Source organism: Puma concolor, chromosome B1 (assembly GCF_028749965.1).
Source record: "Puma concolor isolate L17-30 chromosome B1, mPumCon1.1.hap2, whole genome shotgun sequence".
Lineage (NCBI taxonomy): Eukaryota > Metazoa > Chordata > Mammalia > Carnivora > Felidae > Puma > Puma concolor.
In genome coordinates, this window is record NC_141670.1 from 168,891,447 (window position 1) to 168,918,226 (window position 26,780).

The window sequence follows — 26,780 nt, forward strand, 5'->3', positions numbered from 1 at the left end:
TGTTTTTTGTCTGACAATTAATACTAAGTGTTCAATAACACTGTGTATGATTATATGAGAAAAGAAATGTGTTGATACAAATTATAGGCCATATGGATTATTCTTACATGAATAAAATATGGGTTTTGTTTGTTTGTTATTTATTTTTGAGAGAGCGAGGGAGTTAGAGAAAGTGCACACAAGCAGAGAAGGGGTAGAGAGAGAGGAAGAGGGAGAGTTTTCCATGCAGACATTGTGTTGTCAGGTAGGAGCCCGACATGGGGCTTCGATCCCACCTTGAGGTCGCAACCTGAGACAAAACCAAGAGCCTGACACTTAACCAACTGAGCCACCTAGGTGCCCCTCAACTATGGTATTCTTCCAAAGTCTTTATGTACTCAACGGTTTTGTTACCTCTAGAATAGGTATCTCCTATCTCCATTCTCTTATTAATCAATCTTTTTTTTTAATGTTTATTTATTTATTTTGAGACAGAGAGTCTGGGGGGAGGGTCACAGACAGAGAGAGAGAGAGAGAGAGAGAGAGAGAGAGAGAGAATCCCAAGCAGGCTCTGTACTGTCAGCACAGAGCCTAATGCTGGGCTCAGACCCGCAAACTGATACCATGACCCAAGCCGAAATCAAGAGACTGACACTCAACCAACTGAGCCACACAGACGCCCCTTTTCTTTTTAGTCATTCTTGAACCTACTCCAATCAGACTTTTTCAGCCAGCCCCACCACACAACACATACCCTCTGAATTCCACATTGCTATGTGAGCTTGATGGATGACCTAGGTATTGAGGTTACAGGACTGACTCAAGACACCTAAGAAGTTAAGCTTATAGTTTGAGGTAACCGATAAAGGCACATATGGAAATAAGGTCCCTTTGTAGATCTGGAGACTGTAAATACAACATCCCAGTGGTGACACTTTTGTGCCCTGTGGAAATAATGTCATTATTCAAGATTCAACTAAAATGTCACTTTTTTTTTTTTTTTTTTTTTGCTTTGTGTGTATATGTTTATGTGAGGATATATACAGGGGAAAACATTTGAATAATCAATATATTCATCCACTTAAAAACTGAATTTTAGAAAACAATTTAGAATTATTTTTAATCCTTCAATTACAGGTATATTTTTAAGTGATAAATCATTATTTCAAAATAGTATCTCAAGGTATTCTCATATAATTCTTTTTTATTAACTTGTTTTATTTTCTATTTTTTAAAATTTATATCCAAATTAGTAATCATATAGTGCAACAATGATTTCAGAAATAGATTCCTTAGTGCCCCTTACCCATTTAGCCCATCTACCCTCCCACAGCCCCTCTAGTAATCCCGTTTGTTCTCCATATTTATGAATCTCTTCTGATTTGTCTCCCTCCCTGTTTTTATATTATTATTGTTTCACTTCCCTTATGTTCATCTGTTTTGTCTCCTAAAGTCCTCATATGAGTGAAGTCATATGATTTTTGTCTTTATTTCACTGACTAATTTCACTTATCATAATAGCCTCCAGTTCCAGCCACATAGTTGCAAATGGCAAGATCTCATTCTTTTTGATTGCCGAGTAATACTCCATTGTATATATATACCACTTCTTCTTTATCCATTCAACCATCGATGCACATTTGGCCTTTTTCCATACTTTGGCTATTGTTGATAGTGCTGCTATAAACATGGGGGTGCATGTGTCCCTTTGAAACAGCACACCTGTATCCCTTGGATAAATGCATACTAGTGCAATTGCTGGGTCATAGGGTAGTTCTATTTTTAGTTTTTTGAGGAACCTCCATACTGTTTTCCAGAGTGGCTGCACCAGCTTGCATTTCCACCAACAATGCAAAAGAGATCCTCTTTCTCTGCATCCTCACCAACATCTGTTGTTGTCTGAGTTGTTAATGTTAGCCATTCTGACAGGTGTCAGGGGTATCTCATTGTAGTTTTCATTTGTATTTCCCTGATGATGAGTGATGTGGAGCATTTTTTCATGTGTCAGTTGACAATCTGGATATCTTCTTTTTTTTTTAATTTTTTTTAATATTTATTTTTGACGGAGAGACAGAGCATGAGCGGGGAGGGGCAGAGAGAGGGGAAGACACAGAATCTGAAACAGGCTTCAGGCTCTGAGCTGTCAACACAGAGCCCAACGTGGGGCTCGAACTCACAGACCATGAGATCATAACCTGAGCCGAAGTCGGACGCTCAACCGACTGAGCTACCCAGGTGCCCCGGATATCTTCTTGGAGAAGTGTCTATTCATGTCTTTTGCTCATTTCTTCACTGGATTATTTGTTTTTTGGGTGTTAAGTTTGATAAGTTCTTTAGAGATTTTGGATACTAACCCTTTATCTGATATGTCGTTTGCAAATATCTTCTCCCATTACATCATGTGCCTTTTAGTTTTGCTGATTGTTTCCTTCGCTGTGCCAAGCTTTTTATTTTGATGAGGTACTAGTAGTTCATTTTTGCTTTTGTTTCCCTTGCCTCCAGAGAAGTGTTGAGTAAGAAGTTGCTGAGGCCAAAATCAAAGAGGTTTTTGCCTGTTTTCTCCTCGAGGATTTTGATGGCTTCCTGTCTTAACACTGACGTCTTTCATCCATTTTGAGTTTATTTTTGTGTGGGGTGTAAGAAAGTGGTCCAGGTTCATTCTTCTGCATGTCGCTTTCCAGTTTCCCAACACCAGTTGCTTAAGAGGCTGTCTTTATTCCATTGGATATTCTTTCCTACTTTGCCAAAGATTAGTTGGCCATGTGTTTGTGGTTCCATTTCTGGGTTCTCTATTCTGTTCCATTGATCTGATTGTCTGTTCTTGTGCCAGTACCATACTGTCTTGATGATTACAGCTTTGTAGTATGCTTGAAGTCCAGGATTGTGATGCCTCCTGCTTTGTTTTTTTTTGTTTTTTTTTGTTTTTTTTTTTTTTTTTCAAGATCACTGTAGCTATTGGGGGTCTTTTCTGATTCCATACAAATTTTAGGATTATTTGTTCAAGCTCTGTGAAGAATGCTGGTGTTATTTTGATAGGGATTGCATTGAATATGTAGATTGCTTTGGGTAGTATCAATATTTTAACAATATTTGTTCTTCCTATCCAGGAGCATGGAATCTTTTTCCATTTTTTTGTGTCTTCTTCAACTTCTTTCATAAGCTTTCTATACTTCTCAGTGTATAGATTTTTCACCTATTTGGTTATATTTATTCTTAAGTATTTTATGGTTTTCGATGCAACTGCAAATGGGATCCATTCCTTGATTTGTCTTTCTGTCGCTTCATTGTTAGTGTACAGGAATGCAGTCAATTTCTGTGCATTGATTTTATATCCTGCAACTTTGCTGAATTCATGAGTCCTAGCAGTTTTTTGGTGGGATCTTTTGTGTTTTCCATATAAAGTATCATGTCTTCTGTGAAGAGTGAAATTTTGACTTCCTCCTGGCTGATTTGGATGCCTTTTATTTCTATGTGTTGTTTGATTGCAAAGGCTAAGACTTCCAATGCTATGTTGAATAACAGTGGTGAGAGTGGACATCCCTGTCTTATTCCTGACCTTAGGGGGAAAGCTCTAAGTTTTTTTCCCCATTGAGGATGATATTAGCATTGTGTCGTTCATATATGGCTTTTATTATCTCTAGGTATGTTCCTTCTATCCTTACTTTCTTGAGAGTTTTTATCAAGGAAGGATGCTGTATTTTGTCAAATGCTTTCTCTGCATCTATTGAGAGGATCATATGGTTCTTTTCCTTTCTTTTATTGATGTGATGAATCACGTTAATTGTTTTTGCGGATATTGAACCAGCCCTGCATCCCAGGTATTAATACCACTTGGTCGTGGTGAATACTTTTTTTAATGTATTGTTGGATCTGGTTGGCTAATATCTTGTTGAGGATTTTTGCATCCATGTTCATCAGGGAAATTGGTCTATAGTTCTCCTTTTTAGTGGGTTATCTCTCTGGTTTTGGAATCAAGGTACTGCTGGTTTTATAGAAACATTTTGGAAGTTTTCCTTCCATTTCTATTTTTTGGAACAGCTTCAAGAGAATAGGTGTTAACTGTTCCTTAAATGTTTGGTAGAATTCCCCTGGAAAGCCATCTGGCCCTGGACTCTTGTTTTGTGGCAGATTTTTGATTATTAATTCGATTTCTTCACTAGTTATGGGTCTGTTCAAATTTTCTATTTCTTCCTATTTCCGTTTTGGTAGTGTATATGTTTCTAGGAATTTGTCCATTTCTTCCAGATTTCCCATTTTATTGGCATATAATTGCTTATAACATTCTCTTATTATTGTTTCTATTTCTGCTGTGTTGGTTATGATCTCTCCTCTTTCATTCTTGATTTTATTTATTTGGGTTCTTTCCTTTTTCTTTTTGATCAAACTGGCTAGTGGTTTATCAATTTTGTTAATTCTTTCAAAGAACCAGCTTCTGGTTTCATTGATCTTTTCTAGTGTTTTGTGTTTGTATGTTTTTTTGTTTTTTTTTTGTTTTGTTTTTTGTTTTGGTTTCAAGAGCATTGGTTTCTGCTCTAATCTTTATTATTTCCTGTCTTCTGCTTGTTTTGGGTTTTATTTGCTGTTCTTTTTCCATCTCCTTAAGGCATAAGGTTAGGTTGTATATCTGAGATCTTTCTTCCTTCTTTAGGAAGGCCTGGATTGCTATATACGTTCCTCTTACGCCTTTGCTGCATTCCTGTGGTTTGCGGTTGTGGTGTTATCATTTTCATTGGCTTCCATATACTTTTTAATTTCCTCTTTAACTTCTTGGTTAGCCCATTCATTCTTTAGTAGGATGTTCTTCAGTCTCCAAGTATTTGTTACCTTTCCAAATTTTTTCTTGTGGTTGATTTTGAGTTTCATATAGTGTTGTGGTCTGAAAACATGCACGGTATGATTTTGATCTTTTTGTACTTACTTAGGGCTGATTTGTGTCCCAGTATGTGGTCTATTCTGGATAATGTTCCATGTGCACTGGAGAAAAATGTATATTCCACTGATTTAGGATGAAATGTTCTGAATATATCTGTTAAGTCCATCTGGTCCAGTGTGTCATTCAAAGCCATTGTTTCCTTGTTGATTTTTTGATCAGATGATCTGTCCATTGCTGTGAGTGGGGTGTTGAAGTCTTCTACTATTATGTTATTACTATCGATGAGTTTCTTTATGTTTGTGATTAAATGATTTCTATATTTGGGTGTCTCACATTTGGCACATAAATGTTTACAATTGTTAGGTCTCCTTGGTGGATAGACCCCTTGATTATGGTACAATGCCCCTCTGCATTTCTTGATACAGTTTTTATTTTAAAGTCTAGATTGTCTGATATTAGTATGATTACTCCAGTTTTCTTTTGTTGACCATTAGCAAGATAGATGGTTCTCCATCCCCTTATTTTCAATCTGAAGGTGTCTTTATGTCTGAAGTGGGTCTCTTGTAAACAAACAGCATATAGATGGATCTTATTTTCTTATCCATTCTGTTACCCTATGTCTTTTGATTGGAGATTGATTCCATTGACATTTAGAGTGATTACTGAAAGATATGAATTTATTGCCATTATGATGCTTGTAGAGTTGGAGTTTCTGGGGGTGTTCTCTGGTCCTTTCTAATCTTTGTTGCTTTTGGAATATATATATATATATATATATATATATATATATATATCATATATTATATATATTATATATACATTATTATATATATAATATATATAACATATATTATACATATTATATCTATTATATATACATTATATATTATATATAACATATATTATATATATCTATTAATGTGTATATATATATATATATATATATATATATATATATATATAGTTTTTTTCCATCTTTTCTCCCCTGGGAGAGTCCCCCTTAAAATTTCTTGCAGGGCTGGTTTAGTGGTCACAAACTCCTTTAATTTTCATTTGTCTGGGAAACTTTTTATCTCTCTTTCTATTTTGAATGACAGCCTTGCTGGATAAAGAATTCTTGGCTGCGTATTTTTCTGATTCAGCACATTGAATATATCCTGCCAGTCCTTTCTGGCCTGCCAAGTTTCGGTAGATAGGTCTGCTGCAAACCTGATCTGACTTCCCTTGTAGGTTAGGGACTTTTTTCCCCTGCTGCTTTCATGATTCTCTCCTTGCCTGAGTATTTTCTGAATTTGATATGATTTGCCTTGTTGATGGTTGTTTTTTGTTGAATCTAATGGGGGTCCTCTGTGCTTCCTGGATTTTGATGTCTGTGTCTTTCCCCAGGTTAGGAAAATTTTCCGCTATGATTTCCTCACATAACCCTTCGACCCCTATTTCTCTTTTCCTCTTCTGGGACCCATAAGATTCTGATGTTCCTTTTTAACGAGTCACTGATTTCTCTAATTCTTAAATCATGCTCTTTTGCCTTCATCTCCCTCTTTTTTTCTGCTTCATTATTCTGTATAAGTTTGTCCTCTATATCACTGATTCTCTGTTCTGCCTCATCCATCTTTGCCATTGTGGCATCCATCCATGATTGCAGCTCAGTTATAGCATTTTTTATTTCATCCTGACTAGTTTTTCCTTCTTTTATCTCTGCAGAAAGGTAGTCTAATCTATTTCGACTCCAGCAAATTTTCTTATTATTGTGATTCTAAATTCTTGTTCAGACATCTTGCTTGTATCTGTGTTGGTTGAATCCCTGGCTCTCGTTTGTTCGTGCTCTTTTTTTGGGGGGTGAATTCCTTCATTTTTTCATTTTTAAGGGAGAAAAGGAATTAATGAGGTAGAAAAATTAAAATTCATAAAATTAAAATTAAAAAAACAGTAAAAGTAAAAAATTAAAAACACACACATACACACAAATTCTAATAAATGATGCTAGATCCTAGGTGTGTTTTGGTCTGGGTGTTGACAATCGTTTGACAGATTCGAGAAAAACTGGAGGTGGGGGGGAATGGAAATCGTTTGAGAATTGAAAAAGTGAATACGCTGATGTAGGCTAAAATGAAATGATGGGAGTAAAATTGTATTTGAAAAAAATTAGACAAAAGTAAAGAATACAGTAGAAAAAAATAAAGAAAAATATTTTTAAGTAACATTGAAAATAAAAATGAATTTTTTTCTCTTTCTGTATTCAAGAAAAGAAAATAAATGAAAAAGAGAAAAAGAAAAAAAAAGAAATTGAAAATTTGAAAAAGTGAATACACTGTAGTGGACTAAAATAAATGATGGATAAAATAGAATTGGAAAAATTTATATAAAAGCAAAAAATATAGTAACAATATATTTTTATTAGAAATTGAGGGTAAAAATGAAGTTTTTCTCTTTCTGCATTCAAGAAAAAGAAAAGAAACAAAAAAGAGACAAAGAAAAAGAAAGAAAATCGTTTAAAAGTTTGAAAAGGGGAATACACTGAAGTAGACTAAAATAGAATGGTGGAAGTAAGATAGAATTTGAAAAAAAATTACACTAAAGTAAAAAATATAGTAAAAAAATTAAAGAAAAATGTTTTTAATAAAAATTGAAAATAACAATGAATTTTTTCTCTTTATTCAAGAAAAAGAATAGTGCAAAAGAGAAAAAAAAAAGAAAATTGAATAGATGGACTTGCTAACAGATTGAAATAGGACTGAAATTACTTCGTTTTCCCCTTAGAAGTGAGACTATGTAGCACTTTATAGTCCATAAACTAACTAGGTGGTGAGATTTGTGTTCTTGAAGAACGAGTTTGGCACAGTTGGGTGGGGCTCAGTGTAATGGCTCCTTTCTCCACTAGATGGCTCTGCTAGCCAACTGACATGGAGTGTTGTGGTGTTTGTAGGTGCGTATGGTCATGCGCGGGAGTAGTGAAAATGACGTCACCCAGCAACCCAGTCTCTAGTATCAGAACTCTGTTCTCCGCAGTGAGCAATCATGCACCTGTCCTCTGTCTTCAGCTTTCATCCACTCCCGCTTCTTCACTGTCCCTGACCAAGCCCTAGGCAGTACCTCTTTCCTGAGTTTTGTCTCAGATGCAGCTGTTTTCCCTGGCCCCTTACTTCTGAAGGACTGTAGCTTTGACCTGTTCCACTCCTCTGTGGAAAGTTCTTACTGAGCAATGGCCAGATGCTGGCTGCCCCCAGGAATGCTTGCAGGACCCTGCTGCTGCCAGTGCCCCGAGACTGTGGCTAGGTGCCAGCCCACCACAGAAAAAGTTCACAAGATAGTGTAGCAGCAGCTTTTCAGGGATTATGAAAAATCACAACACACATCTGGCACCAGGCTTCACCCTTAAGGACCTTGTTCCAGCACCAGCGAATGTGGGTGGTTTTCTGGGGTCTTCTGGGATCAGGTGGCTTCAACATTCTCCACCAAATACCCTTCCAGCAGTGGAACCGCTTTTCCCCATGTGGCCCAAGAATCTCCCAGACCCCACTCTGTTCCTAGGGATTCGCCCTTCCCACCAGAGAGCACTGCCAGGTATGGAGCTGTGGAGTTGCAGCCTTTGTGCTCCCCTTGTTTACAGTCTTACTGGAATCTAAACACTCTCCTTTGTCCTTAGTCCTTTCTCCCTTTTTAGTTTAGTCCCTGTGGCTGTTTCCAATTTTCCACTTTCTCTCCAGCTGCTTTTGGGGAGGGGTGCTTTTCCCGTATTCTCTCCCTCCCCCGCCCCCAGTCTCTGTGCTCTCTCCCCCTGCAAAAGCGGCTCCGTGCCTGCCGCTGGCTTCTCTCTCCCCAAGTTCTCCTCTCTGCGCCACTTACCTGCTGAATTCTGTGGTTCAGGTTGTGCAGATTATTGTGTTAATCCTCCAATCAGTTTTCTAGGTGTGTAGGATGGTTTAGTGTTGGTCTGGCTATATTTCATGGACACGACACACACAAAAAACTTCCATGCTGTTCTGCAATCTTGGCTCCTACCCTTAAAATGTCATTTTTTTAAGAGAGGCCTCTCTAATGCCCCTGACCAAGTCATGTCTTATCTCTATTCTTTCTCATAGTACCTTCTTCACAGGGCATCAACATTTTAATTACAATTCATGTAAAATTTTATTCATTGTTTGACCCACCCACAAATATATCTAACTTATGGAAGGCTAAAAATATATGTTTGTTGTGTAAATAGAGGATAATTTTGAGATGCTTAGTTCAGTTTAATTATAACCTCATTGATTTTTTATTGACACATTTTTTTTTAAAAACATTTTTTAATGTTCATTTATTTCTGAGACAGAGAGAGACAGAGCATGAGTTGGGGAGGGACAGATAGAGAGGGAGACAGAGAATCCAAAGCAGGCTCCAGGCTCAGAGCTGTCAGCATAGAGCCCAATGTGGGGCTCGAACTCAGAAACCATGAGATCATGACCTGAGCTGAAGTTGGTTGCTCAACCAACTGAGCCACCCAGACGCCCCTATTAACATACTTTTCTAAAACAATTAAGGATTCCTGTCCAGTGCATGGAATCCATAATACACTTATTATTTAACACAGGACTTAGCAAGTCATTATATAAATTTTTATAGTATGCAAAAAATTTCCTAATAACATTATTAATAATTCAATAAAATTTATTTCACTCTCAATACTGTTTCATGAAAATGTTGAATATGAAAAAATAACATATTTTAACTCATTCTATATTGAAAGCAATTATAAAAGAAGACATGAATAGATACACAAAGAAATAACTTGTAGACCAGGGGATGCATCTAATATAAGACAAACTCAGTCTTATTTAATGAGGACAATTATTACCCAATATAATAAAAAATATGATTGTTGGGTTGCTTTTTAGAAGACTCTATTTCCTTTTCTTATTATAAATTGTGTAGTTCTCACTGGTCAAAAAGATGTGTGATTGATCTATCTATCTATCTATCTATATATATCTATATATATAGATAGATAGATAGATAGATAGATAGATAGATAGATTTACAATGGAATATTACTCAGTGACCCAAAATAATGAAATCTTGGCATTTGCAACAATGTGGATGGAACTAGAGTATATTATGCTAAGTTAAATAAGTCAGTCAGAGAAAGACAAATATAAGACTTCACTTATATGTTGAATTTAAGACACGAAACAGATGAACATAAGGGAAGGAAAGCAAAAATAATATAAAAACAGGGAGGGAGACAAACCATTAAAGACTGTTAAATACAGAGAACAAACTGAGGGTTGCTGGAGGGGTTTGGGGTGATGGGATGGGCTTAATGGGCAAGGGGCATTAAGAAGAACACTTGTTGGGATGAGCACTGGGTGTTACATGTAAGTAATGAATCACTAAATTCTATTCCTAAAATCATTATAACACTATATGTTAACTAATTTGGATGTAAATTTTTTAAAAAAGATGTGTTTATTATATATAGTTATTTTACTTTTAATGCTTTACAGGAAACTGGCATAAGGAATAGCAGAAAAAAAGACTTAATTTTTAATGTGACATGCTTGGACATCATTTGATATTACACCTCAAAATACTATTACCTATTACCTCTACCTTAGTATGTGAAAAACCATGAAAATTTTAGATAAAATTTTAAGTTGCTGAAGCTTTCAATAGATTGATTTGAGAAGAATTAAAGTGTTCATTTAATGAGCTTAAGCAGTATAACAGAGTTGTGAGTAATACAGATTTGTAAGATGTACTTTGATTCAACTCTTGGCTCTGACCTATAGTGCCTTTGTGAAGGAAAATGAAATATACCCTGTAAATCTTAATTTTCTATGAATGAACAGAAAAATTAAATTCACTTCCAAGAGCTATTTTGATATTGAATGCTAAACTAAATGCTAAACACATGGCCTGGGGCAATGACATATAAAAAATTAGCTTTAAGGAAGCTTCAAGAAACATGATTGGTAACACACCCAAGGCATAAAGAGTTTAGTGGGACATATTTTTCTACCTACTTAATTTTTCTTTTGCTTTGAAAAGACATGAAGACATTTATGGCAATATTTTTTTTTATTTAAAAAAAATTTTTTTTTCAACGTTTATTTATTTTTGGGACAGAGAGAGACAGAGCATGAACGGGGGAGGGGCAGAGAGAGAGGGAGACACAGAATCGGAAACAGGTTCCAGGCTCTGAGCCATCAGCCCAGAGCCTGACGCGGGGCTCGAACTCACGGACCGCGAGATCGTGACCTGGCTGAAGTCGGACGTTTAACCGACTGCACCACCCAGGCGCCCCACATTTATGGCAATATTAATACTTCATAAATATCAGTAAAATCAGGAGTCCATTCACAAAGTAGCAAAGGCTTTATAAATCCTAAGCAGCCATAAGCTGGTGTGTAGAGCCTCTATGAAGAGGCTTATTAATCAGGTTTTCATATCTATCACACACGGATGTCCAAGTTTTCAAGATTTAGAATATGTTAAAAGTCACATAAAGTAAGATATCTTCTGACTATAATATTTCTTTATTTCATTAATTCTTTTGATATTTCATGTTATCTAAAGGAAAAGAAGTGATTAATTGCCATTGACAATTGACAGGGATTCAAACATTACTTTGCAGTGTGAGTGAGGAAATCCTACTGCAAAAAGAAATCTGGTTAATCAAATGTTACAAATAGGTGTTATTGTATCCTAATTCCTATCTTTAGACTTTATCTTACCACCGAATTTCTGTAAGTTACATGACTTTTCTATGAATGACCATATACATACTTCTAAGTAGTCTACTGGCAAGTACAAACACATATATAACTTAAAGACTTAACATGAGTAATCATCAAGATTAGCTACACAAAATGATGAAATGAATGCTACCATGGTAGGAATGAATTTTTGCTGACCATAAACTTATAGGAAATATAATCTTTAATGTTTAACGAAACCTTGAAATATTTCTATATTTCATTAACACTGTTATGTCTAATGTTGCATTTGAATAATTTCCTATTAATATAATGCCTTATAGACTTACCAAATTACTCATACCTTGTCCTTTTGGATAGCAGACTAGATTGTTGTGGATAATAATGCTATTATCCAGGGACAGTGGAAAAATGAAAATTTTATAATCAGGTTACCTCAGGTCAAAGTAAGAGAATGAAAAAAATTTATGTTGGTAGTTCATGTCCATTAAATTCTAGATTACTAAGGCACTCTGATAAATTCTCCGTTGAGCAACTTTAGAATTGGGTCTAGAGAATTAAGAAAATTATGTTTACAAGAATTGAAGAACAATTTAAAATTGTCATTCATCTTTCTGGAGTGTATTTCTTAGGGGAAGCATTCCAAGCTGACGAGTAAATGTGGGTTTGTGCTATCTGATGCTGTGTGAGACTGTGTGAGAGACAAAGCATCTGCAGAGAGCTCCTAATACTTGGGAGTCTATTAGGGAGCATATTGCTTGCAATTTTATTGTTGGTTTAAAATTGCTTGTTTAGGGGCGCCTGGGTGGCGCAGTCGGTTAAGCGTCCGACTTCAGCCAGGTCACGATCTCGCGGTCCGTGAGTTCGAGCCCCGCGTCGGGCTCTGGGCTGATGGCTCCGAGCCTGGAGCCTGTTTCCGATTCTGTGTCTCCCTCTCTCTCTGCCCCTCCCCCGTTCATGCTCTGTCTCTCTCTGTCCCAAAAATAAATAAAAACGTTGAAAAAAAAATTAAAAAAAAATTGCTTGTTTAGATTAGGTCCTCTAAAATAGAATATGTTCACTATTATTGGAAACATAAGACAAGATTTGAATTTACATTATCATGCACATATTTAAACATAATTGTAACTTGCAGGAAATCACTAATTACCTTTCAAATTGACTTCTTTTTTATCCCTAAAATTCAATGCAATGAGTAGTGTTCAATGCCTACGTGTTCTGACATGTACTGGTATGAGTGGGCAGTTAAACACAGTGTTAACTCTTAAGGAAATTAATAGGAGATTAACATGTATCATTCATAATATTTGTTCTAGTTTTAGCTATACTTGCACACACATGTATCTAGTCATAATTCACATAAAATGAACATATACTATTATGCTGATAGAGGGTATAATTTCTACCCTTGCTGCTTTGGTCTAAGTTATTTTTAACTTTGCCTTCAATGTCTATGGTATCTTCTATGTATAAATAAGAATGTCTTACATTTTATAAGAATGTACATCTTAATTTCACCAGGGACCTCAGACACCTATATAATTAAGGAAACAGTAACTTGAGTGGCTAATGTTCATAATGGAAACATGAAAAAAAAGCAAGCAAAACATTGATTCATGACTTTACCAATTTTCCTTATCAGCTGAATAAATTATATGATGAAATTAATATAGTCAAAATAATCTACATATTATTAAATAAAATATACATTGACCAAGATATTACCAATAGAAGGCACAGAATCTGGTAGAAGAAAAAAAATAAAACTTCTTCACCAACAGGATGTAGAAGTAGACATTAACTGAAAATGTTTGGAAAGGGTACCCAGTCAAGATATTTAGTATTCTCTTTTCCGCCCCCTGATTTTGGAGGGTTCTCTCGCAATAAGTACTCAAACTCAGTAAAATATGAAAATAAGAGTGAAATTCATTCACACCACAAACAACTATTCATTTTGCACCAATTATTGTCAGGAACTATTTTGGGCTCTGGGAACACTAAGGTAAAAAAGAAAATTAATGTTTCACAGAGCTGTAATAAGTAGACAATTGTTAACATAGTTCAATGAGTTCTTTGACTGGGATATTTTACATTATATTACTGAGTATTAAAAAGGGAGCCTCACCAACAATCGGGGTCAGTGAAGATACAGTGTGAGAAATGGCATAGTATATGAGACCTGCAGGATGAATAGAAGTTAGCCTGATAAAGAACTTGTGTGGGTTAAGAGGAAGTGTCTGAGTTAAAGGAAACAGTATGTACAGAAATACAGAAAAAAATACTGTCACATTCCCCTCTGATACCTTCTTCAGATTTAAGACATCCGTCTTCCTCCCACTAAGAATTATCTACCATCAAAGTCTCAATTCTGTATCCCTACCTGGGAATTTCCATCCACCACCCAAATCTGCCTTGCCTAGGGTTATACTGTCTCCCAAAGAACTGTTCATTATGAGTTGATGTGGCAATATCAACATCTAACCCTCCTTGCTACAGTTTGAGGGAATCTAAAGAGACATCATAGCTCCAAAGTTTTCTACATTATTGGCTAAGAGCTCAGTTGTCATCACATCGTTGCTTAGGTTTTCTCTCCTTCCAACTTTTGCTGGCCTTAACCCCTTACAGGTATATTCTTCTAGAACACTCCCTAATAAGCCATTGGCACGCAACTCTTCATCTCAGTATCTATTTCCAGAGTACCCAGTCTAAGGGTAGCACAGAAGTGGAAGATAACATGACATCTGAAACATGACTAACATGGATGGCTATGGTTTGGAGATTTAGGCAGAAGAAAAAAAAATGAAAGTGGAGAAGGAAGCGTGAGTCAGCTTGTCTTGGAAATCTTGTTGACAAGTTGTTATAAAAGCAATGGAAAGGGGTTGAAGTGTTTTATGTAGAAGAATGACACAGTCACATTGGAATTTCATAAGATTACTCTGGCAGCTGGATGGATAATGGATTAGATGAAGACAAGGGTGAAGGCAAAGAGACTGGTTAAGAAGTTGCAGTAGTATTCATTGCAAGAAGTGACATCTGAACTAATGTGGGGACAATGGGGAAAGAGATAACTGAATGGGTATGAAATCTATTTTGGAGTTAGAATAGACAGAAATTAATGATTGGATGTGTAGGGAGACAAAAATGTAGTTTCAAATAAAGCTCATATGTGTGGCATTGTGGTTAAATGATGGTACCGTTTACAGAAATAGAGGAGGAGTGGCCTCTGTTATCTTTGTAAGTAAATTTCATTTCACTAAGTTTAATATATGTTTCAGATTATATACATATATACATATTATATACACACAAATATGTATGCAATACCATGTAAAGAGTAAGGGCCTTGATAACATTAGAATGTGAATTTTAATTGATAGGTTTGGGTACGAAAAACCCTAAAGGGAAGGTAAAGGAAAATAATAAAGGGGCAAGCAACTCGAAATTCCTTGGAGGGGATTTGAAGACAATGCATAGGAAGAATATTGAATTAGACCAGTTTAAAAAATATTTCTTGTATAACATGGAATCTGGGGGATTTAAAACATTGAGGCTATCAACTTTATAATTCTCCTGGCTTTCCCCTAAAATTATTGACTTTTGTGGATGACTGTTGCAGCATCATATATTATACTGGAGTTCAAAGATAATGTCTGGGGAAAGCATAAGATCTACTCCTGTTATTGCTATCCTTTTATTATTAATTTTTAATGAAAAAAAGGCAAGTTCTCTACTCCACAAAAATTCATCTTACAGTCCCTTACCAAGAATTATAATATGTAGCTACCTCTGACTGCAACAGATCAAGTGCTTATCTTTCCCATTTTTAATAATTGAGATTTGCAAAGAGGAAAAGAGGTTGGGAATAGGATGGATTGGATCAATCATCCCAGTGTCTGCCACAGCCTACCCTTTGTATTCCTAATCTTTAAATATTTGCTCTTCCCACGTATATCCATTGCATGAAAAACTTTGGCCTAAATACCATTGCATTACTTCATCAAACTTCAGGCCCGGAATCAGTGTTTAGCAATCTAAGAACTAAACAAGTTATTTGTCCAGGACATCTAACATAACAAGATAGAAAACATGGGATTCTTAACTGGATTTTTACTGAAAGGGCTTTACTTTGACAAAAAATATGCAAAGCCTTTTTCTTATCTGAACTCCAGGTAAAGTTGATCCTCTAATATTAGCTTCAGCTTGAATTACAGAATAAGCTGGATTTTGAGACTTTAAATCCAAAATTATGGGACTCTTACTCAATTTAGTTTGCTAAAGACAGAGTGCTTTTCATTATTAAAAACATATTGTGTGTGGTTTACTTTCAGACTAGCCATTCCTTTTTTGGCTGAGAGTTGCAAGAAATAACAAAGATGCTCTGATATTTTTTCTCCCTATAATTTTCTTTAATTACATGACATTGGTCTGCACATGGCCTGATTCAAGACTATTGCATACCCTAACTTGAGCAAATATTTCATCACATAATAAAAGTCACCAACATTTAGATCAAATTGCTTGGGCCTTTGTTAACCAAATCTCTCTATCCCCTCCACTTAATTTGTTACATACAACATCTTGTTGTAGACATTACATAAAGGTTTTGCACATTTCTAATTAGGTGTATTCATAGGTATTTAATTATTTTGGTTGTTACATTAATAGAATCTACTTTCTCTATTTCTATTTTCCATGAGGATTTTGCTGGGATAGAGAAAAGATGCTAATATTTGATTTTCATCTTATAGTTAGTCTTCTTGTTTATCTTCCTGAAATCATTCTTGATTTCTATAGTACCATTGCTGGTTCTTTTAGGTGTTCCAGGTCTAATATCATATTTCTTACTAATATCACTTGTGGAATATTAGCTTCCTCAGAAAATAATGTTTTTCAGTACCTTCTTTCCTACTTGAAATCTATTTTAGTTGTATAGCATTATTATAGCAGTTTTCTTTGTTTATTTAGCCTCTATCTCTTAGTTTGTCATCTTCTGTTACTTTGGCTCATATTGAGTTCTATTTTATTTTTTAAATATGGTCTAAAATTCTCTCATTTTAATAACTGAATTTCCCTTTTTCTCAATTATTGACATTACTAATCATTTTGGATTTAATTTCTGTTTTTTATTTTTTATGATTTTACTGTTTCTGTTTTCTTCTTTGTGAATTTTGTTAAAATCATAGTTTTCTCATTTTTTTATTTTCCCTATATTAGATGGAGAACATAAAATATTTTATCACTTTAAAGACTTAAACTATTTAGGGGAGCCTGGGTGACTCAGTCGGTTGAACATCCAACTCTCGGTTTAGGTCCAGGTCATGATCTCACAGTTCATGAGATCAAGCCCGGGATAGGGCTCTGTATTGACAATGTGGAGCCTGCTTGGGATTCTCACCCACCCTCTCTTTCTGCTCTATGTCTATGTCTATGTCTATGTCTATCTCTATCTCTAATCTATCTCATCTCTATATCTATCTGTCAAAATAAATAAACATTTTATAAAAAGACATATCATTTAAACATTTGTGAAATTGAAATGTGTGTCTCTTCATTGATGGTGTCATATAATCACAGTCAAATGGAAGTCATGGAAGAGCTGTCCTTACCTTTTCATGCATGACCTTTGTCATATAATTTCATATTATAGGTATTGCACATCACTGGTACCACATATTTTTGGTGCCACATATTTATATTTAGTTATGTATTAAAATATCTATAAAAATAGGGTGATCCCCACTATTGAGTTGTAAAGTTACTTTGGAAATTAACATGGAAACAGTGAAGGGGAATAAAGTTGATATTGGTGAAGGGGCGCCTGGGTGGCGCAGTCGGTTAAGCGTCCAACTTCAGCCAGGTCACGATCTCGCGGTCCGGGAGTTCGAGCCCCGCGTCAGGCTCTGGGCTGATGGCTCAGAGCCTGGAACCTGTTTCCGATTCTGTGTCTCCCTCTCTCTCTGCCCCTCCCCCGTTCATGCTCTGTCTCTCTCTGTCCCAAAAATAAATAAACGTTGAAAAAAAAAATTTAAAAAAAAATTAAAAAAAAAAAAGTTGATATTGGTGAAGAAATATCTTCTGGTGGAGCAATGAAAAGTAATTCCATATTTTCTTGATGAATAACAATAAATGATGTAAGGGATCAAAAAAAAAAAAAAAGAGACCTGAAAGCAGATTACGCTGCATCATGTTTTGTAACTGAGATATATACAAAGGACTCTTTATCACACACCAAAAAAGAAAGCACCAACATCAAAACTTGTAGGATGACTGTCAGATGCTTGGAAGGAAACACTGGAGAAAATGCTATCATACCAATCCTTATGCTGGCACAGAATATGCTGTTATACAAAATTAAAAAAAAAAAAAAAAAAGAAGGGGGACTTTGAAAGTTCCAATTTAAAAAGTTATCTGAAAGATTTGGACTTCGAATGTGAAAATGTTTTAAGACAAACATTTGTTTCTTACATTTTTCTTGTGATGATGGTGGCAGAAAGATAGGATACAATCAGTACACCTAAATAATTCTTAAATATTTAGAATACATATAAACATGCTAAGACATAAGTGTGTTGTTATTGACAGCATATTTTTCTTTCTTAATCAAACATAAAGTATGGTGCATTTTCAAATTAATGACATAGTTTTGATGATTTACTTTTTGAATAATCACTTTTACATTTTTTAGCATTCTTTTGTCTACTTTTCTAACAAATTGCAGAGCAATTTCATAGGTAAAGTGTGAATATAGAAACAGACAAGAAATGACTATTTGATGAATTTTTAAACATTTTTAAAAGTTTATATTATATACATTTAAGAAAGTTACAATAAATTTTATAATTATGCAGTAGTAGCTGTCCATTTTAGATGTCTGTGTTGTGAAAACAAAACCCCCTTACCCACAACTCTTTTACTATAAATGAGTTGGTAGATTTGAGTTAAGCTACAGATTGAGTATTTTATCATGGTCTTTGTATTAAGAAAGCTTTTGTATATGAGGTGAGTGACAGAAGCCTCTGTGGTTTTCAACTGTTATTTTTCAAAGAGATGGATTCTTCCATGTAGTTAATCCCACCTGTCCTGTAAACAAGTTGTTTCATCTAATTGGAGGGACAAATGTTCACTTGCACCCTATAATATGTAATAATTCTGCTTTTCAAATGAAATTCATGATCATCCCTACCGTCTCTACAACTAAGAATCTATGGGACAAGAGGTCCCAGCTAGGAAAAAATTGTCATAGTCCCTGACATACATTCCTTGTTCTCTAAACTCAGAATTGCTAAGTGTTCTCCAACCATATTACAGCAATGTTTGTAAAGATAAATAATTTGCCATTACTGATTTGTGTATATAGATTTGGATTTCCAAATTTGCATTTCCCAAAAATACATTCTCTGTGAGAGTAGTTACCTTTCCACCTAATAGCATTCACAAGACCTGGAAGTCTTACTTTCAGTTTGGAACACCTACTAGAGTTACATTGCCAGGACTAGATAAGACTTGAAAAGGTTTTCCATTTCAAGATAGATAAAGCCTTCCCACACAGCAGGGTTCTACAGTAGAATCAACTGGTCCCCAAGGGGAAAAAGTCTTTAACACACATGTTACTCCATTCATAGAGATATTGAAGTAATCAAGGCTATATGAATAACTCAGATGGGACATAATGGTCAAGCACAGGAACCAAAAACTAGAAAGTGGGATTTGCAAAGCTAAAGTCATTTTGGGTAATGTTACAGACTCCTAAAGTTTCCTCTTCAAATCAATGAAGACTCTACACAGCTTTATAACTAGCAATATGTATCTGAATAAAAGTAGTATCCATACAAAACACACACAACTATAAATTCATATATATGCACATATGTTATTTCATCTATAATATATGACATATGTTTTTACCTACACAAGATACATATATTCAGTGCATGTATGTCTTTTTCTGCTAATTCTTACCTGTAGTGATTCCTTTATTTCTGACAAAGCACTTTTATATGTTGTAACTTAGTTTCTCTTCACAGGAAGCATTTTTTATTAATTCAGATGAGAAAAACTGAAAGATCATGAAACAAAAACCAAGATGTAACAATGATGAAATGAAGAGACTAAAGTGCTTTGAATTTTTTCTCTCTACTATATTGCTAACATTTATTATTGCTGAGGGCATGAGTACTGATGCCTGATCATATGCTTTAGGGCCAGACAATTGGTGTGGTAGGCAGGATATTAAGACAGCCCCAGAGACTCCCCTTGTGAACATGCCCTGTGTAATCTCTGATCTTTTGAGCACAAGAGTGATGGGATGGGATATATCAGTATGTCGGTGTATGTTGCAGATGAGGTTTTGCAGGTGTAAAGAAGGTCCATGTCACTTCTCTTTGACTTAAGTAAAAGGGAGATCATCCCGAGTGAGCTTGACCTAATCCCTTGAACTCTAAAACAGGTCAGAAAGATTGAAAACAAGAGATAGTTTTCTGGAGGCCTTGCAGAAAACAACTAGGTTGTAATCGACCTGTGGAGGGAATCATGTGGCAAGGACTTAAAGGCAGCTCCTGGGAGCTAAGAGTTGTCTCTGGTCACCAGCCAACAAGCAAAAGGGGACTTCAGTCCTACAACAACAACAGGGAACTGAATTCTACATATAACTGGAAGCTTGGAAGAAGACCCAAACCTCATGTTTTCAGCCTGTAAAGATTTTGAAGAAAGGACTTAACTAACCTGTACCCAGACTTGTATTCCACAGTAACTATGAGATAATAAATCTGTTTCACTTTAAGCTATTGTATTTATGATGATTTGCTATTATCATGCAATAATAGAAAAGCAATTCAATTGGTAAAGCACATCATGTTTGTTACGTGTAAATAGAAGAGTGGTATGTATGCATGCATGTGTGAGTCTAAATTTCTACTTGTTTCTAATAAGAGGACCACTGTTATGTGTTAGTGTAAAATGTCCCACCTTTTCTGTCGTCTTCATTTCTGAAGAAATTTCCTTGGGAATTTTCAGCCCATTTTCATTGAGTCTGGAACACTATGTATAATTTATCACACATTTTCTGTACAAAGGGCACATCACTTCTGTCATTTCTTTGAAGTAAATTGTGGATGAAAGCTGGAATTTCTCAGGGAAAATAATCCCACAGGTGATTTTCTTTTTCGGTCATTGACATTGCCTGAAAGTTCCTTTGATATTTTTTAAAACAAGTTATTTACCTTATTTTTTTTGACAGTTGTAATCTAATTTATTCCTTAGAAATAAAAGCAAAGATAAAATATAAACTATCAGACAGATAAAAAAAATCAATAAGCCAGATTATCACACTTTATGCCATGAATAGAGCACCCAATGGGTATTGGAAAATTATGTACATTTATGAATAGTTAACCTTTCTTCTTGATGGGTCTCAACTTCCCTATGTACTTCTAGAAGCTGATCTCATCAAAATGGAGAATGGTGGGGATGGGCTAACTACTAACAGATGGAAATGCAGTGACTCTGTCACTTGAGCTCTGCACTTTCACAGCTCCTAGACTGTATAAATGATGGACTTCATTGAAACAGGTGCATTTTTATCCTTTTTTAATAGTCAGGCAATAAAAGCATAGCCTCAGAAGTTTTCTAAGTATAGTCATGTGTGGAAGAATATAAAGAACAGAGGCAGTCAGGGGGATGACCATGGTGACCATCTGACAGAGTAATTGTTAAAAGTCTTTTTTTTTTCTGTACCAATATAACGGCACATGCATAAAAGAATGCACAACTAATGCACAAATGGATAAATAATAAATACGTTATTCTCATTTCCATTATGTCAAGTGAGGTTCAAGGCCCTTTCACTCTAAGAAATTCCATGGTGCCAACTCTGTATCTAATTAGATATTTTATATCACTTAAAAAATATTGTCCTGTTTTCTTTTGTAGTCTGGAAAAGAAATAAAAACATATCTAACTTTTAATGTTGTATAGTATTTGATTAGATTTTGAAATCACTCTCAGGTTTAGCAAGACTGTGTCTATTTGGTAACTTTCCAGTCTTTGTGTATGTTAGAAGCTAAAAAAAAATCTGGAAAGCAAGACTAACCTTCTCTTCAGCATTTATTGGATAGATTGCATAATGGTATTCTAAATTAAACCCCTATAGAAAAGTAAGTAACCATCCAAAGGTCTTGGATAATTTCAATATTAAATAGTATTTTCAAAAACAATATTCTAAAATAAAAATAAATATGACTTGGTGATACCAGCTCTATGGGTTTTCAATAAACTTCATTTATATCTTTTTTTCCTGCAACTAGTACTGATGTTTCTCCCCTCATAGCTATCTTATAGAATACTTTTGGATATTGACCATCTTGTCTTAAGATGAAAATTCTCTTTTATTTTCAAATTTGTTATTTTGTTGCTTGTAAAGAATTGCATTTTTGTGGGATTTTTTGGTAATATTCACTTATATGTGGAATATAAAAACAAAATAAAACAAGCAAAAATAGACTCATATATATAGAGAACAAATTGGTAGTTGCTGGAGGGGAGAGGGGTGGAGGGATGGGCGAAATAGAAGAAGCAGATTAAAAGATACAAATTTCCAGTTATAAAATAAATAAATCAATCACAGGGATAAAAAGTACAGCATAAGGAATGTAGTCAATAGCATTGTAATTAATTTGCATGGCACAAGATAGTAATTACACTTATGGTGGTGAACATTTTGTGATGTATATAAATATTGAATTGATATACTCCTGAAACTAACATAACATTATATATTAACTATACTTCTATTAAAAATAAAAAAAAAGATTAGGGGCACCTGGGTGGCTCAGTTGGTTAAGCATCTAACTCTTGATTTTGGCTTAGGTCATGATCTCAACAGTTCATGGAATTAACTCCTGCATTGGGCTCTGCACTGACATCCCAGAACCTGCTTGAGATTCTCTCGCTCCCTCTTTCTCTGCCCCTCCCCTGCTCATCAGCTCTTCTCTCTCTCTCTCTGAAAAGAAATAAACATTAAAAAAATAAAAAAGAATAAAATTTATTACATGAAAAATATTTAATGATTATCTCACTACTGAATACTTATAGGTATTTACACTTGTTGATCTTACATTGAAGTGAAGAAACTAATTCATAATATTACATAATGGATCAAAAATGTAAAATAACTATTATATTTCCACTCTCTGCAAAATATATTAGTGTTAGTAATGAGTTTATCCTTGGATTATAATGATCATATAAAATGAACATGACATTGAATTCAGTTTTATTCATGGAATAAGAGATGATTTCATGTATGAATTTTAATACGTCTCCAACACAAAAATTTTGTTAATCTTAGTCAAATAATTATGTAAAACTTAAAATAAGAAGAGGTTATTACATAAAACAGAAAGACATTTCAGGTTAAACTGAGCCTCAGAAAATATTAGAAAAATTAAACCCAGTAAAATGTTATTTTACCATAGTCCTGTTGTTGCTTTGTTGCTTTGCAACTACAAATTGCTTTATCAATATACCAGTGACACTTTAACAGGGCAATTTCCAACTTTGTGTACGTGCTCAACTTACCAGAGTCTTTGCTGAAGATTCTGTATCGACTACAACTAAGAACACGGAGATTATCTGAAGTAAACTTTCTCAAGTTTCCTCTTGTTTATATTAAAATACTTATATATTTTTAAATATAATTTCATTACATTTTAATTTAAAAAGTGTTTTCTTCTGATCTAAAATTAATCTCTTCATGTTTTGATTTTATGCCATCTTATATATTTTTAATGAGTTTTCTCTATCTCTCATGGATCTTCCTTTTCATGATCTGTTTCCTCTTTTCCAAATGCCAAAATTCTAAAAGAAATTAGAACGAAGCAAAACAAAAAGGAAAAGAAAATATTCTTTCTTTCCTACTATTCATGAGCTAGTATTCAGTTATTTTTCTGGTAAAACACTTACATGGGCTCATTAATTCTATTTCTTAGCCACTCATTTGCTTCTTTCACACTTGCACTTTGGTTTCTGGTCCCCATACTAATTAAACTCTTTTATCTAAAGTAACTAATTTTAAAAATATGTTCTTTTTACTCCTTCTGGCCTTAGGGCTGTGATGGATATTTTTTAACCTTATTTGGTTTAGGGTTCAATATTAAACTGCTCCATTATCCACTCCAGCATAAAGAGTGAATCAAGAGATGCAGCACATAGGCAAATGGGCATCAAACTTCATTAATAATAAAGCTGACTGGTGAATTAGACTTTAAGTATAGGGTCACAGTGAACTTCATAATATTATGCTCCTTAATGAAGTAGTAGGGAAAGGCTGTATGTACCTTCCACAAACATATTAATCAGAGCAAAATCTCCCATGAGTGAAATGTATAAAGAAACACCAATAAACTTAGTCAACCTTTGAAAGGGAAGCTGAAGAAATTAAAACTGTGGTCACTGGTGCTCATTTCTCTTCTTGCTGTTCAAGACTGTGTTCTGTCCAGCATTTATTCACTTTTGGCTTTTGATTATGCCTTATTCATTCTTTGATCACTCTTTTTATACTCGGGTCACACACTTCTTAGAGAATGTAAGATACCTTTTCTTGAGTCTCGGCTTTCTTCCTTTTATAGTTTTATTATTATAAAGACGAATCTATTTCTTTCCTCCTTGAAGTCAAAGATGACACTGTATTCACTGTCATGACAACGTTAGCACCTAACTCAGGACTTGACCCATAATAGGTTTTCCGTATATTCTTGTTGAATTCAGCTTGTGAAATCTCAATTGAATATAACATATACTTTTTAATAAAAAGCTCAACTAAATATTAGTTATAAAGGTTCACTTAGATATCTGTCAAAATTTCAGGCTTAACTCCTGATCATCATTGTTCTGTGCTTTTAGTCATAGTTTGGGCTAGGACCCCCTTATTTATTTGTTTGTCCATACTATCCAGTAATATAAACTGAACAACCATTGGATTGCAGTCAGGAACTTGAGTGAGGTTCCATGGTTTGGGGTTCCCTGTAGGGTTCCATGGGTAGGATTCCAGGAACTCTTACATCTCTAGTGCACTGAAGTGTTTGCTATTCGATAAAGATTTGTTGAACTGGATTCTAGCTTTATTAAAAGGAGCATTGATGATTTTAAAGCCCTTAGGGTTTCAAATAACTAAGATGGAAATGGCTGATGGTAGAGCAAATTTGAAAGTAAAAAGAAGATATGTTGTGGGGATACTAAGTTTGAGTTTTCTATGAAAAGTTGCAATAGAAATAATTGAATCTGGAATTTGAGTCTGGAATTCAGGAAAAAAACCTGAGCTACAGATACCACTTTGGGGGTCATTCGTACATAGTTGTGAGATCAAAAAGGAAATAAGTGTAGAGAGAAAAACAGTGGCACGAGTACTATCAATCCTTGAGACATTCCAAAATCAAGATGTTCCATGTAACAAAGAGGGGGAAACAGCAGTGGAGACTAAGAAGAAACCAGTGAGAAAGAAAGAAAACCAAAAACATATGGCATCAGATCAAGTGAAAAGATGGTAACTAGGAATAATAATCTGTCAAATATTACAGAAATCAGGAACTGACAATTGGGTTTATCAACAATGGACTTCTTTGTTCTTTGGTGAACTTGACAAGGTCTGATCATAATGTGTCGAACATGGAATAGGAGAAGAGTTGTAGACACTAAACACGCATCACTCTTTCAAGTGGTATTGGTGCAAAGGGTAAGCTGGTCAGAATAACATGGTTGAGGGAAAGTCTGCATTTTTTTAAGTTGGAAGAAATGTCATGTTTGTATATTACTGAGGATGATCAAGTGCAAAGCAACACACACACACACACACACACACACACACACACACAACGTTGTAGGAGAGGGAAATGTCATTGAGCCAATGCCTTTAAGAAGGTAACAGGAAAATTAAAGGGATGTGTTTCTAGTTTGCAATAAAGGATGAAATCTCCATTATTTAAGCTGAGGGATTGGTTTCAGATAGATGCAAATCCAACATCAACACAGTGATGAAATATATCCTGCTTGCTCTTATGAAAAGAGCTGCAAAGTCACATGACAAAATGTGGGTATGTAATTCTATAAGGAAGGAGTAAAGATAATAAGAGTCTAATCTGTCACATCAGGTTAACTCCTTTTATTGACCTGTTCCATTCTCTAGTTATTAAAAGATTAAAGACTAGAGATAACTAATCTAATCCATGGGATTTAGGGCAAGCAAACAAAATCAAATCAAATAAACACCATTTAACCCCTTCAGTTATCTTTCCATAAAAGACTGCTAGTTTAAATAATGCAGGTGTTTTTACGATAATTTAATTTATTTTATCATCATCATCGCTTCTAAAATAATTTTAAATTCTCTCTTTATGCATTTGGGGTTTGAATCCTAACTCCTATTTTTATTGCCAGATTTCACCCACCTTATTATTCTGATATATTCAAATAAAAATTGTGAATGCTAAAGGCTACATTTTAATATAAAAATCCCAGATTGAAAATTTGGGAACTCATTCCAACTCTTAACATGTCTCTTAGTCAAGAAAATTATTATTTTTTTTAACGTTTATTTATTTTTGAGACAGAGCGAGACAGAGCATGAATGGGGGAGGGTCAGAGAGAGGGAGACACAGAATCTGAAACAGGCTCCAGGCTCTGAGCTGTCAGTACAGAGCCCGATGCGGGGCTCGAACTCACGGACCGCGAGATCATGACCTGAGCCGAAGTCGGCCGCTTAACCGACTGAGCCACCCAGGCGCCCCAAGAAAATTATTTTTTTGTGTGTTAATGTTTTGTTCGTGTAATAGACTACTTAGATAGCTCACTCCCTTTCTTACCATTTAATAGTTTTATTTTTAAATTTAAATGAAATCTATATACAAGAAATAACTGAAAGTTTTCTTATTAGTATTTATTTATTGAACATCTGCATTCCTAGTACTGCTCATTAAAAGAAGTGTGGAATAAAAGAGTTGAACTCCTGATCTCAAGAGCTTTATATTCTAGTTACATAAAAAGCTAAAATGTAAAACATTTAGATAACAATACAAAGCTATATATGAGCAAATACCAAAAGAGATGGTACACGTAACAGGTGATTCAATATAGAGAGAAACATTTGGGCTGAAATGATCAGATAGGTTGTTATGAATGAGGTATAAATGATGTTAAGTTTCAAAAAATCAGGTACCTATTTGGTTCCAGCCCCTTATAAA